Source organism: Capra hircus, chromosome 27 (genome assembly GCF_001704415.2).
Source record: "Capra hircus breed San Clemente chromosome 27, ASM170441v1, whole genome shotgun sequence".
Classification (NCBI taxonomy): Eukaryota; Metazoa; Chordata; class Mammalia; order Artiodactyla; family Bovidae; genus Capra; species Capra hircus.
In genome coordinates, this window is record NC_030834.1 from 37,349,101 (window position 1) to 37,375,930 (window position 26,830).

Genomic DNA, 26,830 nt, shown 5'->3' on the forward strand with positions numbered 1-26,830 from the left:
AAAACACAGTGGGAACAGACTCACAAATACAGAACAAACAGAGATGGTTGCCAGAGGGGAGAGAAGGGGGGACAGACTAAATAGGTGAAGGAGATTAAGAGGTACAAACTTTCAGCTATAAAATAAATATGTCATGGGACTGTAATGTACAACATGGGAATACAGTCAATAATACTGTAACAACTTTGTATGGTGACAGATGGTAACTAGACTGATTGTGGCAATTTTTTCATAATGTATAGAATTATAGAATCACTAAATTATAACCTGAAACTAATATAATATTGTGTGTTCATAATACTTCAATAAAAAATAAATTTTTCTTTTCTATTACATAAAATGAGGTATCAATAAATTTTAATAATAAAATAATGATTTCAGCTATTATTATGTTTTATTTCATATATTTTTTATTTTTTCTTCCCCTAAAAATATCTTGGTTATTTTTTCTGTTAAATCAAAATATTCAACATTGAAGATTTAACATCAGAGATTTAGCAGTAAATATAATATTTTTGGTTTAAAATTTGGAATTCCTTCACCAAAAGAAAATTTATCTTATCTAAGTTTGGCTAGTGTACATAGAAACATGAGGAAACGGTGGCTGGGAAAGCTTTAATCAAATTTGAACTAAATCTGAAGACAGCTAAGGCTGGAAAGAGAATGAGCAGGAAATGATAAAGCCGTTTCATGAAGTTATTGGCTGGTGCATATCTTAAGATAAATAAATGCGCTTATTAGTATCTATTTAGTCATACTAAGTAAAGTACTCTCCATTAAGAAGACATTTTCTGAAAAAAAGGGGAATACTGCCATTGCTGAAATGATTAACAAGGTTGTTTTGCAGTTGACAAGAATAATATTTTGGTATATATTCACATATATAATGCTGTGCATGTGTGCTCAATCGTGTCCAACTCTTTGTGACCTCATGGGCTATAGCCTGCCAGGTTCCTCTGTCCATGGATTTCCTAAACAAGAATACTGGAGTGGGCTGCCATTTCCTCCTTCAGATTTTTCAAACCCAGGGATCAAATCTGCATCTCCTGCACTGGCAGGTGAATTCTTCACTTGCTGAGCCATCAGGAGGGCCCTATATATATATGTGTGTGTATATATATATATGCCCATATATGTTTATATATACACATATATGTATATATGTATATGTTTATATATTAACATTATGTATTAGGACATCTGTGAATACATGGTATGTGACCACTGCAGAGATTACACAAAATGTTCTCTACTCATTAGTACACACAAGTGATCTTTGTTTAACACCAGTGTTGTCCACTTCTTTCAAATATTAAAAATCTAGAGCTTTTTTGTAATGAAATATAAAGCAAGAAAAAGTTATGATGATTAAGTTTTAATTTAATAATCCTGAGCTACATTTCAAGCACCCTGAATCAGGAAAAAAAAATAGAATAACAAGTGAATAAAACAAAATAAAGATCAGGGAAAAAAGTCCAGCACAAGTCAGCATGATGTCACTGTCTGAGAGGAGGAGTAAAAGTAGACACAGTAGACAAACCTGTACCAGAATAACATTACAGGCAAAGCAACCAGTCTTAAAGAAGTGTGGACAGAAGGCAAAAGAGGGAACCTTTAAGAAGCACTTCCCTGGTGGCTCAGACGGTAAAGCATCTGCCTGCAATGTGGGAGACCCAGGTTCGATTCCTGGGTCAGGAAGATCCTCTGGAGAAGGAAATGGCAATCCACTCCAGCACTCTTGCCTGGAAAATCCCATGAACGGAGGAACCTGATAGGCTACAGTCCATGGGGTCACAAAGAGTGGGACACCACTGAGAGACTTCACTTTCACTTTCACTTTCAAGAAGCACAGGCATTTTGCCTTAAACATGATACAGACTTGTTCCCACGACAGATGCTTCCACAGAACTCACTAGACTTGCATCCACTGATCTTAAATACAGATGTAAAACTAGCAAATTACAGTAATTAGGGTAAGAAACTAGGTTAAAAGTTACTGTTATTAAGTACTGATCACATACCTTATCTCATTAATCCTCACAACCACACCTTGAGAGAGGTGCCATTAGCCTCATTTTATAGATGAGGAAACTAAGACTCAAAGTGACCAACCAATCACCGTCAGTTCAGTTCAGTTGTTCAGTCGTGTCCGACTCTTTGCGACCCCATGAATTGCAGCACACCAGGCCTCCCTGTCCATCACCAACTCCCGGAGTTCACTCAAACTCACATCCATCGAGTCGGTGATGCCATCCGGCCATCTCATCCTCTGTCATCCCCTTCTCCTCCTGCCCCCAATCCCTCCCAGCATGAGTCTTTTCCAGTGAGTCAACTTTTCGCATGAGGTGGCCAAAGTACTGGAGTTTCAGCTTTAGCATCATTCCTTCCAAACACCCAGGACTGATTGCCTTTAGAATGGACTGGTTGGATCTCCAATCACCTTAGTTTACCCAAATGGAAAGCAGCAACATGGAATTCAAACCCAAACTCATTCAACTTCAAAACTTTCTCTCATGTTCATATACAGAGCAACCAAGAAAGGCAGCCTATATGGTATTTTATGATTTGTGTTGAACTCTAAAGAACAGTCAAGTTAAATAGAAGACTTTTGGAAACTAGGCTACTTGAAAAAATGTGTTTCCCTTTGCCTAGAACTAATTATAACAATGTTTACGTCATTTGAATGCTGGGCCAGTGCAATGCTACATACCTGCACTGAATGTTTCACCTTCTTATAGATGTGTGGCATTATATACATACAACCAGGAACTTGAGTTTCCAGTTTCTATCTCTATTTTAAAAGGAGCAAATGTAACAAAAGAAATGTTCTGGTCTTACATTTAGATCTTTAATCCATTTTGAGTTTATTTTTGTGTGCGGTGTTAGAAAGTGATCTAGTTTCATTCTTTTACAAGTGGTTGACCAGTTTTCCCAGCACCACTTGTTAAAGAGATTGTCTTTACTCCATTGTATATTCTTGCCTCCTTTGTTGAAGATAAGGTGTCCATATGTGTGTGGATTTATCTCTGGGCTTTCTATTTTGTTCCATTGATCTATATGTCTGTCTTTGTGCCAGTACCATACTGTTTTGATGACTGTGGCTTTGTAGTAGAGCCTGAAGTCAGGCAAGTTGATTCCTCCAGTTCCATTCTTCTTTCTCAAGATTCCTTTGGCAATTCTAGGTTTTTTGTATTTCCATACAAATCTTGAAATTATTTGTTCTAGTTATGTGAAAAATATGGCTGGTAGCTTGATAGGGATTACATTGAATCTGTAGATTGCTTTGGGTAGTATACTCATTTTCACTATATTGATTCTTCTGATCCATGAACATGGTATATTTCTCCATCTATTAGTGTCCTCTTTGATTTGTTTCATCAGTGTTTTATAGTTTTCTATATATAGGTCTTTAGTTTCTTTAGGTAGATATATTCCTAAGTATTTTATTCTTTTCGTTGCAATGGTGAATGGAATTGTTTCCTTAATTTCTTTTTCTACTTTCTCATTATTCGTGTATAGGAATGCAAGGGATTTCTGTGTGTTGATTTTATATCCTGCAACTTTACTATATTCATTGATGAGCTCTAGTAATTTCCTGGTGGAGTCTTTAGGGTTTTCCATGTAGAGGATCATGTCATATATACAAGCAACTTATGCAGCTCAATTCCAGAAAAATAAATGACCCAATCAAAAAATGGGCCAAAGAACTAAATAGACATTTCTCCAAAGAAGACATACGGATGGCTAACAAACACATGAAAAGATGCTCAACATCACTCATTATTGGAGAAATGCAAATCAAAACCACAATGAGGTACCACTTCACACCAGTCAGAATGGCTGCGATCCAAAATCTGCAAGCAATAAATGCTGGAGAGGGTGCGGAGAAAAGGGAACCCTCCTACATTGTTGGTGGGAATGCAAACTAGTACAGCCACTATGGAGAACAGTGTGGAGATTCCTTAAAAAATTGCAAATAGAACTACCTTATGACCCAGCAATCCCACTGCTGGGCATACATACCAAGGAAACCAGAAATGAAAGAGACACATGTACCCCAATGTTCATCGCAGCACTGTTTATAATAGCCAGGACATGGAAACAACCTAGATGTCCATCAGCAGATGAATGGATAAGAAAGCTGTGGTACATATACACAATGGAGTATTACTCAGCCATTAAAAAGAATTCATTTGAATCAGTTCTGATGAGATGGATGAAACTGGAGCCGATTATACAGAGTGAAGTAAGCCAGAAAGAAAAACACCAATACAGTATACTAACACATATATATGGAATGTAGAAAGATGGCAATGACGACCCTGTATGCAAGACAGCAAAAAAGACACAGATGTGTATAACGGACTTTTGGACTCAGAGGGAGAGGGAGAGGGTGGGATGATTTGGGAGAATGGCATTCTAACATGTATACTATCATGTAAGAATTGAATCGCCAGTCTATGTCTGACGCAGGATACAGCATGCTTGGGGCTGGTGCATGGGGATGACCCAGAGAGATGTTATGGGGAGGGAGGTGGGAGGGGGCGGTTCATGTTTGGGAATGCATGTAAGAATTAAAGATTTTAAAATTAAAAAAATAAAAAATAAATAAATAAGAAATATTCTGTATTTGGCAGATAAATTTTAATTGAACAAGTCCTGAATAATCATATTCAGTCATCAAAATGAGGAATACATCAACCTCTTTTTATCTAGGTCCCTGTAGCATAGCACCCGGAGAAGGCAATGGCAACCCACTCCAGTACTCTTGCCTGGAAAATCCCATGGGCGGAGGAGCCTGGTAGCTTGCAGTCCATGGGGTCGCTAAGAGTCAGACACAACTGAGCAACTTCACTGTCACTTTTCATTTTCATGCATTGGAGAAAAAAATGGCAACCCACTCCAGTGTTCTTGCCTGGAAAATCCCAGGAATGGGGGAGTCTGGTGGGCTGCCATCTATGTGGTCACACAGAGTCTGACATGACTGAAGCAACTTAGCAGCAAGAAGCAGCACAGCACCACTGACTCACTGGACATGAAACTGAGCAAATTCCAGGACACAGTGGAGGACAGAGGAGCCTGGTGTGCTATGCTACACCATCCATGAGGTTGCAAAGAGTTGGAAACAACTTGCAGACTGAACAACAATTGCTTTTTCAATACAAATATAAGGTATTAATCTACAATTATGGAAGACTGAGAATGGTTCAATAGCCAGGCATTTGAATTGCCTATACATTTCCCAAATAGGACATATAATACAGTGATTGAAAGTGATATGAGCCAGGGTTCTCCAGGAGAAACAGAATTAAAGAATTGGCTCATGGGATCATGAGGGCTTGCTTGCAGAAGTGAAATTTGTAGGGCAAAACAGTAGGCTGGAAACTCAGGCAAGAGCTATTGCTGCAGGACTGAGGTAGAATTTCTTCTTCCTGAAAGAAAGTTCAATTTTTACTCTCAAGGCTTTCAACTATTTGAATGAAGCTTTCCCAAATTATCTAGTCATCTTCTTTACCTAAAATCACCTGAGAATAGATGCTAACCACATGGACAAAATACCTTTGGAGCAACACCTAGATTAGCATCTGATTTAATCACTGAGTGCCACGGTCGAGCCAAGTTGACACATAAAACTAACCATCACACTGATACAGCACAATATTTCTCAAAAGTACATGTTAAGACATTCCTAGAGGGCCATAAGGAAACTTTTTAGGAGTCTGAGTCACCAAGTTAAGGAAATGATGGATATTAATTACAGCTTTTTTTTTGTAAAATATCTCTTCAGATAGACTGATGTTCTCTATTTTGCTCATTTGTGTTGATTTATTGCCACAAACATTTGACTTTCACTCTCTTTTTATACCAGTCCAATATCCTCATAAACAACCATGTACTTCGTGTTTTCTACTCTCCAGAGTGATACAGTAAGATGTCCTGACAAGAACAGAAACACTCAAAGCACAGGTAGTGACACTCGTTCCCAGGATGTAAAATGCCACTGTCTGATTTTCACCTTACTAAGTTCAGTTCATTTCAGTTCAGTAGCTCAATTGTGTCCGATTCTTTGTGATGCCATGAACTACAGCATGCCAGGCCTCCCTGTCCATCACCAACTCCTGGAGTTCACCCAAACCCATGTCCATTGAGTCGGTGATACCATCCAACCATCTCATCCTCTATCATCCCCTTCTCCTCCTGCCCTTAATCCTTCCCAGCATCAGGGTCTTTTCCAATGAGTCAGCTTTTTGCATCTGGTGACCAAAGTACTGGAGTTTCAGCTTCAGCATCAGGCTTTCCAAAGAACACCTAGGACTGATCTCCTTTAGGATGGACTGGTAGGATCTCCTTGCAGTCCAAGGGACTCTCAAGAGTCTTCTCCAACACCACAGTTCAAAAGCTTCAATTCTTCGGCACTCAGCTTTCTTTATAGTCCAACTCTCACATCCTACATGACCACTGGAAAAACCATAGCCTTGACTAGACGGACCTTTGTTGGCAAAGTAATCTCTCTGCTTTTGAATATGCTATCTAGGTTGGTCATAAGTTTCCTTCCAAGGAGTAAGTGTTTTTTAATTTCATGGCTGCAATCACCATCTGCAGTGATTTTGGAGCCCAGGAAAATATAGTCAGCCACTGTTTCCACTGTTTCCGCATCTATTTCCTATGAAGTGATGGGACTGGATGCCATGATCTTAGTTTTCTGAATGTAGAGCGTTAAGCCACCTTTTTCACTCTCCTCTTTCACTTTCATCAAGAGGCTCTTTAGTTCTTCTTCACTTTCTGCCATAAGGGTGGTGTGATCTGCATATCTGAGGTTATTGATATTTCTCCCGGCAATTCCAGCTTGTGCTTCTTCCAGCCCAGCATGTCTCATGATGTACTCTGCATATAAGTTAAATAAGTAGGGTGATAATATACAGCCTTGACGTACTCCTTTTCCTATTTGGAACCAGTCTGTTTTTCCATGTCCAGTTCTAACTGTTGCTTCTTGACCTGCATACAGATTTCTCAAGAGGCAGGTCAGGTGGTCTGGTATTCCCATCTCTTTCAGAATTTTCCACAGTTTATTGTGATCCGCACAGTCAAAAACTTGTTAATATTCCTCTGGTTGAATTATTTGTTCAAGTCAATGCTGCTAAAAGAGAGAGATCCTTTTAACACTTGAATATAATCTTCAATGAAAGTCTCGTGTATCAAACATAATATTTCATCTCCTCTCTGGGGAAAGATAACAAATCTACATGCCCCATTTCTTGACAGTATGAATTTTTCTACATTGATTTTTCTGGTCCTCTTCTTGAACGTTTGTTAGCCAAACACTAATACTACTGACATGATTGCTATATTCCGTACTGTATCTGGAGATACAGACTTCTCAGAAAATGCTTTTAAATTTCCTTGCTAAGTTTATCTGTATATTTTTAACCTGTCACTCAGTAACTCCAATGATGAAGCAAACATTGCTCACTAACTGCTATTACTGCTTCATTATGTATCTTCAGAAAAATTGGTTCTGACTTCAGCATTTAGAGCCTCATATGAATAAGGCAATAGCCAAGACATACTTGGAAAATGGTCACTTTTGAAAACAAAATGATAAATGTTTTTATTGTCACTTTGAACTGGTAGATTAGAATAACACTTTTTTAAGAGTATTCACTCTACTACTAAGTAGTCTTCTTACTGATCTTGGTTTAGATGTTGTCCAAATACATGTCCTTTGCCTATTTTCTTTATCAATTTTTAAAATCAAACAGACAGCTGAAATATTTAGGCATTCCTTCTAAATAATTTCTCCTGTTTTTACTGGGTTTTTTAAAATTATTTCCAGTTACTTCCCACTGGTCTTCCTATATACACTGGTCAAAATACAAGGCATATTCTGAGTATCCAGTAAGGCAAGGCAGTAAGAAATCATCCGTGGCATAAACATTTTAAAATTTATTTTTAATTAGGGGATAACTGCTTTACAATGTTGTATTGGCTTCTGCTGTATGGCAACATAAATCAGCTGTAAGCTTCATATATCTCTCCTTCTTGAACCTCTCTCTCACCCTCCCCTCATCCTACCCCTTTAGGTTGTCATAGAGCACTGGGCTGAGTGCACTGTGTTATATATGCAGCAACTACCCATTAGCTATCTATTTCACACATGGTACTGCATTCATATATGTTTCAATGCTACTCTCAATTTGTCCTACACAGCCATAAAGTTTTTAAAAATTATAATATTGTGGTAGAAACATTCCAAAATTAATGACTATAGTTCTTTTGCTACATTTTACAGATCTGAACTGGAATTACCCTTTTGTAATGATGTCATCACAATTTTATTGGGGAGATAAGGAGAGAAATGAATTGTCTCATGTGAATGTAATTTTGCAGAAGATATGTTTCTGTGAAGGAAGGGGTAAGTATCTGCAGCATACCTACTTTGTCCAGGTACTATTAATCAGTATTCATTGGTTTTTTTTTAACTCTGCATATCAACACACACAGTTGTTATTGCAAGTACATAATCCCTTATAATGAAGTCGTTCAGGCTAAATATGTCTCAAAGTTTAGAATATTCAAGTTTTAGAGTCTGAGGTATCTCCTAGCAATCAATAATATTAATTTTACCTCAGTGAAATGTATAAATTACTTCACAGAGTGAAATAAGGAAGGACCATAAATAACCTCTTGTCAGTTCTGGTCAGATTTGCTGAAAATGGGCTCAGGTCAGGCCTGGTTTTGCTGCCAGAAAAAAAAAAATTGTTTTCAATGATGTTTGGATTCCAGAATTATGAATAAGGGCTACCTGTATACGGGCTTCACAGGTGGCACTAGTGGTAAAGAACCCTTCTGTCAACGGAAGAGACCTAAGAGACGGGTTCAATCCCCGGGTCAGGAAGATCTCCTGGAGAAGAGCATGGCAATCCACTCTAGTATTCTTGCCTGGAAAAACTCATGGTCATAGGAGCCTGGTGGGCTACAGAAGATCTCTTTTGTATAGTTCTTCTGTGTATTATTGCCACCTCTTCTTAATATTTTCTGCTTCTGTTAGGTCCATACCATTTCTGTATTTTTTTGTACCCATCTTTGCATGAAATATTCCTTTGGTATCTCTGATTTTCTTGAAGAGATCCCTAGTCTTTCCCAATCTATTGCTTTCCTCTATTTCTTTGCATTGATTACTGAGGAAGGCTTTCTTATCTCTCCTTGCTATTCTTTGGAACTCTGCATTCAGATGGATATATCTTTCCTTTTCTCCTTTGCCTTTCACTTTTCTTCTTTTCTCAGCTACTAGTAAGGCCTTCACAGACAACCATTTTACTTTTTTGCATTTCTTCTTCTCGGGGATGGTTTTCATCATTATCTCCTATACAATGTTATGAACCTCAGTCCATAGTTCTTCATGCACTTGTCTTTCAGATCTAATTCTTTGAATCTATTTGTCACTTCCACTGTAAAATCATAAGAGATTTGATTTAGGTCATACCTGAATGGTCTAGTGGTTTTCTCCACTTTCTTCAATTTCAGTCTGAATTTGAATAAGGAATTCATGATCTGAGCCAGAGTCAGCTTCCAGTCTTGTTTTTGCTGACTGTATGGAGCTTCTCCATCTTCGGCTGCAAAGTATATAATCAATCTGATTTCCATATTGACCATCTGGTAATGTCCATGTGTAGAATCTTCTCTTGTATTGTTGGAAGAGGGTGTTTGCTATGACCAGCATGTTCTCTTGATAAAACTCTGTTAGCCTTTTCCCTGCTTCATTTTGTACTCCAAGGCCAAACTTGCCTGTTACTCCAGGTATGTATTGACTTCCTACTTTTGCATTCCAGTCCCCTACAAAGAAAAGGACATCTTTTTTGGTGTTAGGTCTAGAAGGTCTTATAGGTCTTCATAGAACCGTTCAACTTCAGCTTCTTCGGCATTAGTAGTTGTGGTATAGACTTGGATTACTGTGATATTGAATGGTTTGCCTTGGAAACAAACAGAGATCATTATTTTGTTTTCTAAGACTGCACCCAGGTACTGCATTCTGGACTCTTTTGTTGACTGTGAGGGATACTCCATTTCTTCTAAGGGATTCTTGCCCACAGTAGTAGATATAATGATCGTCTGAATTAAATTAGCCCATTCCAATCCATTTTAGTTCACTGATTCCTAAAGTGTTGATGTTCACTCTAGCCATCTCCTCTTTGACCACTTCCAATTTATCTATTCGTGGACCTAACATTCCAGGTTCCTATGCAATATTGTTCTTACAGCACTGTACTTTACTTCCATTAACAGTCACAGCCAAAACTGGGCATTGTGTTCACTTTGGCTCAGCCTTTTTATTCTTTCTGGAGCTATTTCTCCACTCTTCTCCAGTAGCATACTGGGCACCTACCAATCTGGGGAGTTCATCTTTCAGTGTCATATCTTTTTGCCTTTTCAAACTGTTCATGGGGTTTTCAAGGCAAGAATATGAAGTGGTTTGTCATTCCCTTCTCCAATGGACCACGTTTTTTCAGAACTCTCCACCATGACCCGTCCCATCTTGGGTGGCCCTATACCACATAGTTCATAATTTCATTGAGTAAGACAAGGTTGTGACTCAAGTGATCAGTTTGGCTAGCTTTATGTAATTGTGGTTTCCATTGTGTCCGCCCTCTGATGGATAAGGATAAGAGGTTTGTGGAAGCTTCCTGATGGGTGGGACTGGCTCTGGGGTAATCTGGGTCTTGCTCTGATGGGCGGGGCCATGTGCAGTAAAGTCACGGATACAGAATTTATACATAGACCTGTCTTGATTCAGAGAACATTTTTGTTGTTGTTGCACCTAAATTAAAGATTTATGTATGTATATTCTTTAAGGATCAGTGCAAAATTGGATTCTCCAAGGGGCACAAAAAATAAAGCTTTCAAAGATTATCCATCACTGAATCAGTATTTTAAATATGTGTGAACAGTTTTCCATTGTGATCACCGATCACAACACCATGGGGAAAGTTATTTTTTCCAAGTTTTAGTAGTTAATTTGTATTCAATAAAAGGAAAGCTTATGTGTGCTCCTTACTCATCTAATTTCAAATTAACTCAGGGGCTATCAAGAGGTTGTTCTGATGCTGAAAGTTTGATGCTAGATTAGATTTGAAGGCCCCATGAAGCTATTATTTTCACGGCAATACATGTGGGCTGTTTAATTAATTATGGTTTATGTTCACATCTATTCCCAAGCTACAAAAAAGGCCTCACTTTTTCAAGCCTATAAGAGTGTGTAGGCTATGAACAGGTATTAACTGGGTATCACTGGTGTGTTGACAGTGCAGATCTGCCTGGGCAAGAAAAGCTGGCAGTGTACTGAAAATACTCTAGGATGCTACTCAGCCAGAACTTTGACAAGGGTTTTTAGAAAAACATGATGTTATCCTGAATACCAGATGCTGCATGCTAAAACTTTTGGACCAAGTAATCCTTTATTGGAAGGCCAAATGTTGTCCCCAAGTGTTGCAATCAGCCAGAATTTTCTACACTTACCACTCTACCTTAGGTGAACTTCCCATGATTACACCACAAACAAAGAAACAGAGTAATTCTAGTGGAATGTGTTAAGCTGAAAATAAGTGACACGATTATTACTGTATTAAGTGAAAGCTTAGGTGCAATTCATAAGTTCTAAGACATGGGTTCTAAAAATCATTGTCATTGCTGTTGTTTTTGGTTATGGGAAGCCATATTACAAGATAATCCTTTATAACAAAATTTTACATTATGGTCAAGTTAATTAGAGATTTGGCAAGCAAATTTTTATTGCATCCTCAATTTTGATATTAGTATTTTAATGACTATAAAAACAAACTTTAATTAATTATATTTAAATCTTGACTAATAAATTTTGGAAACTCAAGTAATAAAGCATTTAGAAATGCAACATTGTCATTAACATTCAGAAAGGTAGAGTTATTATGAAAAGATGTCAAATGTATCAGGCCTATTTTCTTTTTTTTCTAATGTAGAAAGTTACAATTGGCAATGATGCAAAGGTAATCTAAAACCGAACTGAATTTATCTACATGAGAGAATTGGCAAATAAAAAAATTAAGCAGTCAGTAGATTTACTTTTGATCACTTTTTGAGCTATTTGTAATATACATAGTATGGTGGACTAAAATTATAACACGTTGGTATACTTAAGCTTGCAAAATTCCACAATGAGTTTGAAATGAAAATAAACAATCCTCTCCTTATATTGGTGATTCAAGCTTCTAAAATGATGTCATTCCTGAGATCCAATGGTTTTTTTTTAATGTGCTGGAAAAATTCTTTAGTCACAAATCATTGGACTTCTCTCACGAACAATGCAATTGTATTCATACTACTCAGTATAGTTTACCTTTGACTCCTTTTCTAAAATCTGGAATAATCTATATTTCTACTATTGTTAAACAATCCCTGATATTCTCCAAAAAGGTGTTCAGTATCTTTAACACTATGTTTTCATGGCCATTTATGGATACTTACATAAATACCTGTAGTCTGTTTAGAACATTTTCTCACTAAGCAACAATAATTTCATTTATAATATTACAAAATGCATTCACAGGGAAACTGTTTCATTGACTTTAGATATAGATATCCTTCGAACTGCTCATGTTTATAGCTGAAATAGAAAATACATAATTATATTGTCCATTATGATAGTTACTCAGGTATAGGAATCGAAATATTCCCAGAAAAGAAATAAAAATACACAAAAAGAAATTGGAAAATGATAACTGTCTTTTTGTTTGTTTCTGGCTAAAGATAAAAATAAAGAGAACTGAATAAAATAAAAACAGATTAACTATACCGGCATTTCATTTCCTTTCAATCTTAATCAGACATAAAACAACTGGCTAGCCCAGAAAAGTGAATTTCAACATACAGTAAAATATGATCAAAATAGATTGAGATAAAGATTTGTTGCTGCTCTGTATTGAGTCATATCCTAACTACAAGACCAAATTAGAGAGGTAAGAAATGACATGTAGAAAGGAGGAAGAGTTGGCCCTTTTTAAATACCATTCCAGTGGTTTGTGACACATTTATACCTGTTCTTCCAAAGTATGTATAAATTCATAAAATGGCTTTGCCCTCTATGTTTGACTCATTATTTATTGAATATTATTTATTTGAGGCAATCTGAAAGCCTCAAATATCAAAGATCCAAGGGCCAGGTTGTAAAACAGATAAACATTATACATTAGCAATAGTTATGAACTAACAAGCAGAATACTCGCATTGATATATTAGTCAAGGTTCTCCACAGAAACAGAACCAATAAAGTAAACTTCCACATTTATTTACTATAGGAATTGGTTGAAGCTTGGCATGCTGCAGTCCATGGGGTCACAAACAGTCAGACACGACTGAGAGACTGAAGAACAACAAAAACAACACGTATTATGGAGGCTGAGGAGTCCCAGCATCTGCTGGCTGCAGCTGGAGACCCAGGGACGCCAGTGCTGTGATTGAGCCTGAGCTTTAAGACTTGGGAACTAGGAGCTCCTCCGTTTGAGGGCAGTAGAAGATGGACTTGCCAGCTCAAGGAGAGAGAGAAAGAAATTTGCTCTTCCTCTGCCTTTTTGCTCTACTGGAGTCCTCAGTTGGTTGGATGATGCCCACCCAGATTGGTGAGGGCAGACCTACTTTACCCATTCTATAGATTCAAACACTAATATCACATGGAAACACCCTCAAACAACACCTAGAAATAATGTTTTACCAGCTGCATACACACCTCTTGGCCCAGTCAAGGAGACACAAAAAATTAATCATTAGTCTTGTAAGAAAAAATATCTGGTTAGAAACATCTCCATTAGAAGACTTGTTAATTATTATAGAGAAGATAGAGGAATTTCAGTTCACTATTTTTGGAGTATTTAAATCTTGGCAAGTTTACATGGTACCAGTATCCAGTCCTTGGTTTTGCAGGGTGAGAACCTGATTACTTCAGTTACTCTAGTTTGACAGGAAGAGGGGATCCAGTGCTGGAAAACCTATTTACACTATTCAAACAATCTCACTCCAAAGAGAAGACAGAGACAAGAAGGTCAATTTGTTATTTTTCCAAAGGAAAATTATACATTAGACTATCATTTCCTTAGTCAGTGATTCTCTATACTCCTAAATGAACTTATTCAATGTCTCTATCATCACTAACTTACTTAAGGCTAGACAACACATTTTACTTCATCAAGGACTGAAACCCTTGGAAATGACTCAAACATCTTTGTTCACTGGATTCACCAAATCCAAATTACTCTTTCCTACCTGGTTAACTCCACTGCCTGGGGTCTATGCTCAATTTAAATGATTTCTACCTTGGGTGTTTTCCTGCAGTTTAGTTCAAATAAATTAAATATGTTTGCTGCAACTCCATTATGCGCAGCAAAAGAATATAATCTGGTGTGTCATTCCTATATGTGGTAAGTGGAAAGAGCAGTGAGTTTTTAAATGAGCCTTTCTAGGCTGTTTCTACTCCTCAGTGTCTGTCAGACATTGCACAGTTTACTCACTCTCTACAACTTTTTTTCAGCTATACATTGGATAGTTATATATGTTACAGATTTTTTTTAAATGTGCATTCACCACATTTATAGATATGTTGCAACTAAAGGTAAATTACCTTATTAAAATATAATGGGAAACTTCAGCATAATTCCTGGAACTCATTAGGTGATTAATAAAGTTTAATTAACTCATTCTTCTTATCCTCAATTTTTTCAATTAATTTTTTTAATTGGAGGATAATTGCTTGAGAAAATCATAATTCAAAAAGACACATGTACACCAACATTCACTGCAGCACTATTTACAATAGCCAGGACATGGAAGCAACCTAGACATCCATCAACAGATGAATGAAAAAAGAAGTTGTGGTACCTATACACAGATGTGTTTTAAGGTCAAAGTCATATGATAAAATTGTATTCAAATGCTTTTTAAAATATAAATTGTGTCAATGAAAGATACTGTAAAAAAAAGACACAGGCAGAGCTTGATCTGAACACCCATCTAAGGGACTCTGAGCGTCTCCCAGAGGCAATTTTTTTCTGGATGTCATGAGCCCCTCCTCAGAATGGTCACAGGAAATGGAGATCTGCTAATCACACATCACGCAGCCAGCTGTGCTCATCAGCGGGACGTCACCTCATCAAACATGAAACTAGGGAATTAGAGGCTCCCTCCTAATAGTAAAACAGGAAAGTGGAAAAATGAGAAAATGATTTCAATTTCTTTAATGGTAAATTATGAGCACTATATTGGGGCTTCCCTGGTGGCTCAGAGGTTAAAGCGTCTGCCTTCAATGTGGGAGACCTGGGTTCGATCCCCCACTCTATTAGTTTGCTAGGGCTGTCAAAACAAAATACCACAGATGGGGTGGCATAAGCAACAGGAATGTACTGTCATAGTTCTGGAGGCTGGAGGCCCAAGAGGAAGGTGACGGCAGGTTCGGTTTCTCCTGTGGCCTCTCCCCTTGGCTTGCAGACAGCCCTCTTCTCACCATTTCCTCACACAGCCTTTTCTCTGGGTATGTGCTTCCCTGATGTCTCCTGCTCTTTTTATAAGGATACCTGTCACACTGGATTAGATCAATATGGTCTCATGATCTCATTTAAACTTTAACTCTTTAAATATCCTCCTTCCAAATGTAGTCACTTTGGGAATTAGAGCTTTAACATACAGATTTTGTGGAGACAAAATTCAGTTTATAACAAGGATCTATACAAATAACGTGGTGATGGAAATAAAGTAAAATAACATCTGAAAGACATTTCTGAGATAGAATCAAAAGCATCATTTGATCAGCTGAATGTATGAAGTGGGAAGAATAAGAAAAGAGTTAAAAAGGCTTCACTTGGCATTTGGTCCATGTCAGATGTTTTGCTCATGTGCTGAAATTACAAGGATGAACACGAAAGACACAATCCTGCCTTCAAAAAACATGCTAATTTTGAAGTGGCAAAATGAAATCCTATATTCTAATACTACCTTAGCTACTCTGCTTCATACATAAGCCTCAAAATATATAAATTCAAAGATTTATTTTTGAGAGAATTTAGGCATTGGGATTTGGTAGACCCTGTTTTAATTTATGAAATTATAATTCACCAGCTTTGTAATCCTGAAGAAGCTAATCTATCTGAACCTCAGTTTCTTCAAGTGCAACATGTGAATAATAATATACACCTTACATGGCTGATATAAGAATAAAAGGAAATGATGTATGTAGGGTGTGTAGTACGTGGCCAGGTCTACAATAGACATTCTATAAATATTTTAATTAAAAAATTCAGATAACTTTCAATAATAAAAATAATGTTTGTTTTCCGTGTGGGAGAAAGAAGGAAGATAGACAAGGAGTAGGGGTATGGCATAGGAGGACAGAAGCTGAATGAGGTCAATGAGAAATCAAAGAAGCTCTGCTTCTTCACAATTATGATTAGGATTGGTCCTTTCCTTCTCCTCAAATTTACTGCAGCCCAGAGACCCCAACCATGATTTAGTACAGTGGTTTCCAGCATCTTTTTTGGTATGAAGATTCCCACTTAAAATCAAAAAAGGATCCAAATAGTCTGGCAATTATTTTATGTTTAGTAATTACTTTTTAAGAAATACATAATAATACAAATGTACTTTAAATCCAATAAAATTTTAAAATAATTTTGTATTTTACTTATCATATTGAAAAATACTCATAAAGATATCGCTGTAATATGTATTTAATTTACAGATATGTATGTATGGACATGAGCCTCTTTGAAATAAGTTTAAAGGACTCCAAACATCTGTGGCCCATACATTTGTATCTACTGGCTATTCATAGATCACAAACAGCAAAATCAGCAGATATCTACAACTAACCTAGTAAACTTGATCAAGTAATTCATTTAACCTCTTAGAAACTCCATTGAAATATCACTGATATTATCTGCTGTACCTCTATCATTGAGCAATTGTGAAGTACAAATGAGAAGCATTTAAAAGTTCACAAGGAAATGTCTGCTTCTCTTTCGTTACCACACTGGAAGTAACAGAAGCTATGGAAAGAGAAACTGCCATGAAAATGTGACACTATACTAGCAGTAGTGGTAGCAGTGCTATTGAATAGTAGGAGAAATCTTCCAGGGAGATTACCAAGTTATTTTTCTATACTCTGGTTTCTTTAGGACCTACACCCTGCACAGCATATGTGTTATCTCCAAAATTCATGTTTTCTTCAGCTACTAAATGGAAAAAAATTCTTAAATTAGTGAAAAACTTCTATCATACTACATGTTATTTTTTATTAGGGGAAATCACACAATAATATTGGCTAAATGAAGTTTTATATAGATTTTCTCACCTTCTTATAGAAAAATAAAACCCACAAGTGTTTTCTAGAGAAAGATCGTCTGATAATGTGGAGTTACTGCTAATGCTGCCCCTTTGGTAGCATCAGTAAAACAACCCAACATTTGATGGTGGCAAAGGATGGAAAGGAATAGATATGAGAAATAAATTTAGAGGATTGCTTAGAATGAACCGGTGAATCTATCTGGAATGGAAATTCCACTTGCATTTATCCATAAGTTAATAACCAGTAAGTAATTCATGTCCTCTCAAGGAGTTGAAGAATATAGAAAAGAGAGAGCCAAGAGATTTAAAGTCGCATGAGAAGCTATAAGAAAATAAAACAAGCTTTGTCACTTATTTTCTATTATAAATTTTACCCTAAGCAAAAAAATTCTATCTTGGATAAATGTATTCTCCAAGGACAAAAATCAATGCTCAGTAAGGCACAGCCTTGTAAAGCTTTCCAATAATGAAGACTATTTATTCAAAAGTTAGTGGCTTTTCAAATTAAAGGATCTTAAGCAGCTACAGAAGCTATTTGAAACTGTCCACAGGAAGCGCCAGAAGATTAAAAGACTATAAACTATTAGACACCTTATAACAGAAGAGCAAGTGGAAGAGACAGCCTGACTGATCCCAAAGAGAGATAAGAAGACCAGGGAAGCATTCCCAGCAGGACAGAAGAGTTGGGGGTGGGAGGGAGGCAATGATAAGACTGCAACGGGAGAGGAAACCGGAGGAGACTCCATAAATGCAAACATCTTTCTCAATACCTTCACTTGCTCGGTCCAAAGCCCAAGCTGACACATCCAAGTGAATTTCATATCTGATTTGCCTGTTTTCTAGCTTGATATTATATTTCGCTTACAACATCTTATCAAAATTATCTTTTCAATCAATCTAGAGAGCTTTGTTTTCTAAAGATTTACTCAGTATTTTCCTCAGAGACACATTTCCAGACGACCTGTTTCTCATTAGCTGGAATAAATGGGAGTGTGTTTACAGCACAGCACCAGACTTAAAAGAGTTCTTTCCTGGGAAAGCTGGTCAGGGATCAGCAGCTCTATCACCTAAAGGAGCTAATTTCAGTGCTCTGCTATAACATAAAACAGAGTATTGGTTCATTAACGTAGTCTTCAAAAAGCAAACTGCAAAACTCTTCATGATATACAGTTTTGCTTTGAACACAATTTTAAGCAGTTCTAACATACAAAAATCTATTTATGCCAAATAGATATAATATGTACTGACTATAAAATATTTAACCTGTCTTCAGCAAATAATGATGGCCCACTGAGGGCAACATGGAGACTATGAAGATAAGTTAAGACATTCTTAAATTGTTTACATTGTGGTAACTAATCCAACTTTCTATATAAATAAAACCTTCAGAAATCAATCTTTGATACCATGGGCATGCTGAGAAAAAAATGTCAGTTTAGCCAATTACAAATAATAGGGATTTTTCAGTGGAAGTCAACAACATTATCAGAAGATGTAATTAAGAATATTTACAAATATATTGATGAAAGAGAATATTTGCACATATTTTTATCATTGTAAACTATTTTTCAAATGTCTTAGCCAGCAAAACCAATAATCATAAGCAGGACAAAACCCACTTACATGAAGTCACACTGTATTATTATCTGATCTATCTTCTTGTCATGAAGCTAATGTCACTGCCACAGTGGTCCAGGCTTACTAAGACCATCAGTAGAGTGAGAGCGAGAAACTCAGACCAAAGACAATGTAGATAATTTACACATAAATAATTGCAAGTGTGGTATCTGATATTTTGCTCTCTTTGGGTTTATACATAACTATTTAATATAATATTCCTATAATAGCAGTAGTAAGAATAGAATGTTAGAAATAAGCATGCAACTCAGTCCTTTAAATAAAAAACATATAAGGGAATTCTTTTAAAGAATGTAGTTTTATTACTATGTTTAATATTAAGCAAAAGTTTAGCCCCAGATGTTTTAAGCAATAATCTGGGATGCTTCTCCTTCAGTTATTAAAAGGTGATATTAAATTACTACCAGAAGAGAATATTCAGTTTAAAGACATTATTTATTTCTCAAACAGCTCATTAATTACTTGACTATATGCTAGTAGCCATATGACATTCACATATATAGTCACATGACATTTAATTTTGTTATTCTTACTACTAAAATATAAACTTCAAAAAATGTTTTCATAAAATTATTTTGTAAAGAAATTTACATTAACATTATATTTTTCTTGGTAAGGGAAAGTAAGTCCAAGTTCAATTTTATAAAATATAATCTGATTCTTGAGGTCTCAACAAATTTCTTTGTTGGACACAAAACACAATATACTTTTTAAGAGGGTTATATGTAGGGTAAAAATAATTCCAATGGTTGTTTGGTATAAAGAGAAAAAATTATGTATATGGTGATGAAAATACTTTACACTAATTATTGTAATCATTACTCCTTCTAACTATTGAGAAAAATATATTATGAATGTACACTATTCATAAATTTCTACTTCAAATAGTGTTAATTGTGTCTCAAGATAGAAAAAATTCTGCAGAATATTTTTGCATATTCCCAAGAGGAGGTAAAGAGACTAGATAAATAGAAGTGAGAAGGGAAAGATTAACATAGTAATTCACTCCATTAGAATGGGAGCTAAAACAGATTCAGCTCAGTGAACTAGAGATATGATCATCTGAAAGTCACCCAGGGTAAACTGCTCAGAGAACCACAGTGAAGTCACAGGACAGTTTCTACTGCGACCACCCACTGGAAAAGTAGCTTTTGCCTAGAGCCCCCAGAGGATGACAAGATCCCATTGACACTGCAGAGGAAGGTGTTCTGGAGAAGGCACCAACACACTCATTTTGTGAATGTTTGTCAACTGAAATCCTTTGATCAGAAATTGGAAACAAAATAGGTGGGTTTTTTTGTTGTTGTTTTTTTTTAATAAAAGAAACTTTGAGGTTATGGTGCAGAACTGGCTAGTCTGGCAACTTCCACAAAGGCAATTTATACTGATCCAAATTTAGTTCACGATTTACCCTGCACTTAGCTAACAATGGGCTTCTCTTGGGGCTCAGCTGGTAAAGAATCCACCTGTAATGCGGGAGACCTGGGTTTAATCCCTGGGTTGGGAAGATGCCCTGGAGAAGGGAAAGGCTACCCACTCCAGTATTCTGGCCTGGAGAATTCCATGGACTACAGTCCATGGGGTCACAAAGAGTCGGACATGACTGAGCAACTTTCACTTTCACTTTTCACTTAACCAACAATAAGGTCATTATTTTATAGCTATTTTTTCAGAATTATTCAAATTTACTTCATTTTCATAAATTGTACCTCAAACTGATTCAAAGAAAAACAGGAAACCTATTCCCTTGAATTTTAGCAGAATGACTTTTGGAAAAACAATTTGTCTCTCAGAAGTTATTCATAGGAAAATATAAAATATTGAGAGGAGGAGTCTCTGGGGGCCTTGAACCTAGAAAGAAGATGGAATGCCTGAAGTAAAGGTTTTCCTTCCAAGCAACCTAGATGTCCATCAGCAGACGAATGGATAAGAAACCTGTGGTACATATACACAATGGAATATTACTCAGCTATTAAAAAGAATTCATTTGAATCAGTTTTAATGAGATGGGTGAAACTGGAGCCTATCATACAGAGTGAAGTAAGCAGAAAGAAATATACCAACACCGTATATTAATGCATATGTATGGAATTTAGAAAGATGGTAATGATAACCCTATATGTGAGACAGCAAAAGAGACACAGATGTAAAGAACAGACTTTTGGACTCTATGGGAGAAGGAAAGGGTGGGATGATTTGAGAGAATAACACTGAAACCTGTATATTATCATATGTGAAACAGATCACTAGTCCAGGTTTGATGCATGAGACAGGGTGCTCAGGGCTGGTGCACTGGGATGACCCTGAGGGATGGGATGGGGAGGGAGGTGGGAGGGGGTGTTCAGGATGGCAAGCACATGTACACCCATGGCTGATTCATGTGAATGGGCAAAAAACACCACAATATTGTAAGGTAATTAGCCTCCAATTAAAATTTTAAAAATTAAAAATTTAGAAAAAAGGTTTTTCTTCCAAGCAGAATAATTTAGTTTTGTTTTATTTTTAAATTGAGATAAAATTCATATAGCTTAAACTCACCATTTTAAAGCATACCATTTCAGCAGCTTACAGAGTATATTTAAAATGTTGTACAACCATCACCACTATCCAATTCTGGATAATTCCCATCATCCAAAAAAGAAACCACGTATCCATTAAGCTGCCATTCCTCATTGCCTCCTCCCCTGTCACTGAGCACCCACTTTTTGTCTCGTGACTTCCTCGTCCCTAAATTTCCTCATTCTGGATGTTTCACACAAACAAAATCAAACAACACGAGGTCTGATATAGCTGTCTTCTTTCACTTATTAAAAGTGAAAGCTTTCAAGGTTTGTCCATATTTTATCATGTAGCAGTAATTCAATCTTTTTTGATGGCTAAATATATTCCATTGCATAGATATTACACGTTTTTTGATCCATACATCAACTGATAAAATTTGGGTTGTTTCTACCTTTTGGTGATTGTTAGTAATGTTGCTATAAATCCTCATATTAACTATTTTCTTGAACATGTTTTCATGTCTCTTGGATATATACCTAGTTTTGAGGAACAGCCAAATTGTTCCCCACTGTGGCAGCATTTTACATTCCCATCAGAAATATATGAGGGCTCCAAATTCTCAATATCCTCAACAGTACTTATTAATTTTTTTTTACTACACCCATCATATTGGTGTGAAATAGTACCTCAATGTGGGTTTGATCTGTATTTCCCTAAAGACTACTAATGTTAAGCATCTTTCGTATGCTATTGGCTATTTATAAAACTTCTTAAGGGAAATGTCTGTTCAAATCCTTTGCTCATTTTGTAATTTTGTTATTGAGTTGTAAGAGTTCTTTATGTAGTTTGGATACTGAATCCTTAGAAGATATGCTTCAGTCCAACCATTACATGATTATGGCTGTGGGCCTTTCAGGAATGCCCTTTGTCAGGTTGAGAAGGTTCAGTCTGAAGGACTTTTTCTTTCTGCACTTTCTGTAGGGTAGGCCTACTAGCAATGAACTCTTTGCCATTTTGTTGTTGTTGTTTTTATGTATCTGGAAATGTCTTACTTTCTCCTTCAATTTAAAAGGCAATTTTTTTCCTTTCAGAACTTCAAATGTGTCAACGACTGTCTCCTGGCCTCACAGTTTCCAAGGCAATACCAGTTGTTATTCTCTTATTGAGGATCCCTTCCTTGTACGTGACAAAATGCTCCTGCTGTGTTCAGGACTGCCTTTGGTTTTTGAGAATTTGAGTATGATGTGTCTTTGCTTTTATTACCTCTTCAAATTTTTATTCTGCCCCCTTTCTCTCTCCCCTTCTGAGCCTCCCATTATACCTATGTCAATAATCTTGATGGTACCTCACATGACTTTAAGTCTCTGTTCATTTTTCTTAATTCTTTTTTTATACTTCTGTTATTCAAACTTGATAGTCTCAATTGACCCATTGTCAGGCTCACTGATTCTTTCTTCTCCATATTCAATTCTGCAGTTGAGCCCTTCTATTGAATTTTTCATTCCAGTTTTTGTAGTTTTCAATGCCAGAATTTCTGTTTGGTTTCATTTTATAATTTTAATCTCTGCATTGATATTCTTTATTTGGTAAAACATAATTCTCATGTTCTCCTTTAGTTCTTTGGCCATGGTCTCCTTTATCTGTTTGAGCCAATTTTAAATAGCTGATTTGAAGTCTTTAGGTGTTAAACTCCGTATCTTGGCTTCCACAGAGACAGTTTTTATTAACTATACTCTGTATTGGCCATATCTTCTTACTTCTATAGATGTCTCTCTTTTGAAAATTGTATATTTAAAATATTATAACATGGCTACTCTAGAAATCTATTCATTCCCTTTCCAAGGGCTTGTTTTCTGCTACTTAGATTTGCTCAGCTATTTTTCTGAATTTATTTTGTAAAATCTGTATCCTCTGTCATATTTAGCCACTAAAATCTCTATTCTGTTAGCTTACTGTCAGCTAGTGATTGGATGGTGTTTGTAGACCCACAATGTGTTTAAGGCATGCCTTTACCACTCAACTAATTTGAACTCTACCTTAGCTTTCACTTCCTGCTTGTGCAGAACTTGAAGGTCAGCCTGAGGTGAAAGCTTAGAGCCTTCTCATGTCTTTCCTGAACAAGTGCACAGCCCAGGGCATCCCCATGACCTTGAAGATATCCAGGAATATGTCTGAGATTTTTAAAGTTCTTATTCCTTCAAAAATCTCAACCCTCAGACTTTCTTCCTAAGCTTTTCAGTTGTCTATTTTTTCGCTCCAACTTTCATCCACTGCCACAGACAGCAGCAACTAATACATTGCCTGTAAATGCTTTTAACAAACATTACCCTTTTGACCAGGTACTATACTAATCAAAACCAAACAACAAGAATCCTTTGCAAATGAGATCCAATCTGCTGCCTCCAGAACTGGCATCTGTAGAGGGAATGTGGGCTATTATCTTCAAGGCCACTATCAAGGTGGTGAGTAGGAAATGGGACCTGACTAAGTTAAAACACCATCACACTCTGTAGTCTGACTGAGATTCAGCTTCACCCTCTCTTTGTTAAATAAGAGCATTTCACTAGTTGCTGCAAGCTATTAGTTAAATTCCAGATTTCCAACAATGCTGATCCTGACAGCTTTTGCCTGGATTGTGTTGCTTTTATGGAGAGATTGATGTAAAGGTTTCAGTGAGCTAGTTAAGGCTCTTTTCTTCACTTTTTTCTTTTTTTGGATAACATTATATTATTTTGTTTACTTGTTATTTAATCAGGAGAGGATGTTGAAATCATTTTATAGAACACTTTACAGAAAATAAAAATCAGAGAAATTCACCTATTTTTTCTAAAATCAGTCACCTACATATTCTGAAAATTATTAAAAATATATGATGTAAAATATACTATTCTAGTATTAATGCATGTGAAGTATGCAACTGACTCTTGTCTCAAAAACATGCCAAAGATAGTTACTAGCCCAGTTACATTACTGATCAGATTGCTGACTACAGTAGCTCATCATGGACAAACTCTTACGGATAGACAATAAACGCAATATGTTGGTATGAAAGTATAAAAGTGATTTTCAAGCCAATTTTAGAATTCCAATAATTCAGTTCTTATTTTTCAATTATCTCATTATATAGTAAGCTATAAAATTATTTGTAATGAAGGAGTTAAAACTATGATCAGACCCAGTATTAGAGGTATTCCTTTTTTTTCATTTTTTGAAAATTGTGCATTGTGAAACTTAAGTGGTTCTCTCCTTCTGGGTGTTTGGTTCACATCTTTGACTATAAACATTTTCGGTAAGGGTTTAAGCACATTTTGGTACAGAATTTGACAAAATTAAAAACACTAAATTCACAATAACATACACTAAGTGAGTTTCCTAAAGGCTAAATCAACTATTTCATTGCATTTGCACTATGTACTTGGTCCATTATAGAAGTGTCTTTTGATGCAATAATAATAATATATTGCCTTCTATGATCTATACTCATGAAACAAACTGTTTGCACTTTCTAGTAAGAATTACTTTTCCTTTATGAAACCTTGAACAGTCAAATTAACTGTGTCTCATATCCGTAGCTAGATATGACTTAGTCTAGACATTGTTACAAACCTGAAGTCTCACTTTCTGTTTATATTCTCCCGGCTAAATATCACTTGGACTGCAAGGAGATCCAACCAGTTCATTCTGAAGGAGATCACCCCTGGGATTTCTTTGGAAGGAATGATGCTAAAGCTGAAGCTCCAATACTTTGGCCACCTCAGGCAAAGAGTTGACTCCTTGCAAAAGACTCTGATTCTAGGAGGGATTGGGGGCAGGAGGAGAAGGGGACGACCGAGGATGAGATGGCTGGATGGCATCACTGACTCAATGGACATGAGTCTGAGTAAACTCCGGGAGTTGGTGATGGACAGGGAGCCCTGGCATGCTGCGATTCATGAGTTCGCAAACAGTTGGACACGACTGAGCGACTGAACTGAACTGAACTGAGACATTGTAACAAACCTGAAGTCTCACGTTCTCTTGATATTCTCCTGGCTAAATATCACACTAAAATTATACAAATATATAATTTATATATGCAATGTTTATGAAAGAAAACATATCCTATACACATATTGATCAAGATGCAGAATGCACCTTGAAGAACATTACCCTCCTATGCCTATAGCATCGGCAGAATTTTGCCATTTTCTCCAAGTCCTGAGCCTGATTTCTAGAGCTCTAACAAACACCCACTGACTTGCAATATCTTCTTTCAAGTCTAGAAATTCCTTAATTACACAGAAATTGGCCTACTTTTCCTCTTGTTTCTTTTCAAACTAAGTTACCAGACCAAAGCTTCACCAGAATTTGAGCTCATTTCATATGCCAGAAAGATGTTGTTCAAAATCCTTTAAGCTAGGCTTCAGCAATACATGAACTGAGAACTTTCAGATGTGTAAGCTAGATTTAAAAGGCAGAGGAATCAGAGATCAGATTGCCAACATACTCTGGATCATAGAAAAAGCTAGGGGATTCCAAAAATTATCAACTTCTGCTTCACTGACTATGCTAAAGACTTTGACTGTGTGGATCACAACAAGCTGTGTAATATTTTTATAGAGATGGTAATATCAGAAAAACTTACCTGCCTCCTGAGAAATCTGTATGCAGGTCAAGAAGCAACAGTTAGAACCAGACATGGAACAACAGACTTGTTCCAAATTGGGAAAGGAGTACATCAAGGCTGTATATTGTCACCCTGCTTATTTAACTTATATACAGAGTTCAGTTGCTCACTCAGGTCCGACTCTTTGTGACCCCATGAACTGCAGCACACCAGGCTTCCCTGTCCATCACCAACTCCCAGACCTTACTCAAACTCATGTTCATCTAGTTGGTGATGCTATCCAACTATCTCATCCTCTGTCATTCCCTTCTCCTCCTGCTTTCAATCTTTCCCAGCATCAGGGTATTTTCTAATGAGTCCGTTCTTCACATCAGGTGGCCAAAATATTGGAGCTTCAGCTTCAGCATCAGTCGTTACAATGAATATTCAGAACTGATTCCCATTAGGATTGACAGGTTTGATCTCCTTGCTGTGCAAGGGACTCTCAAGAGTCTCCTCCAACACCACAGATCAAAAGCATCAACTCTTCAGCCCTCAGCTTTCTTTATGGTCCAACTCTCACATCCATACATGACTACTAGAAAATCCATAGCTTTGACTAGATGGACCTTTGTCGGTAATGTCTTTTTTCTTTTCTTTTTTTTTTTTTTTGCTAATATGCTATCTAAGTTTGTCATAGCCTTTCTCCCAAGGGGCAAGCATCTTTTAATTTCATGGCTGCAGTCA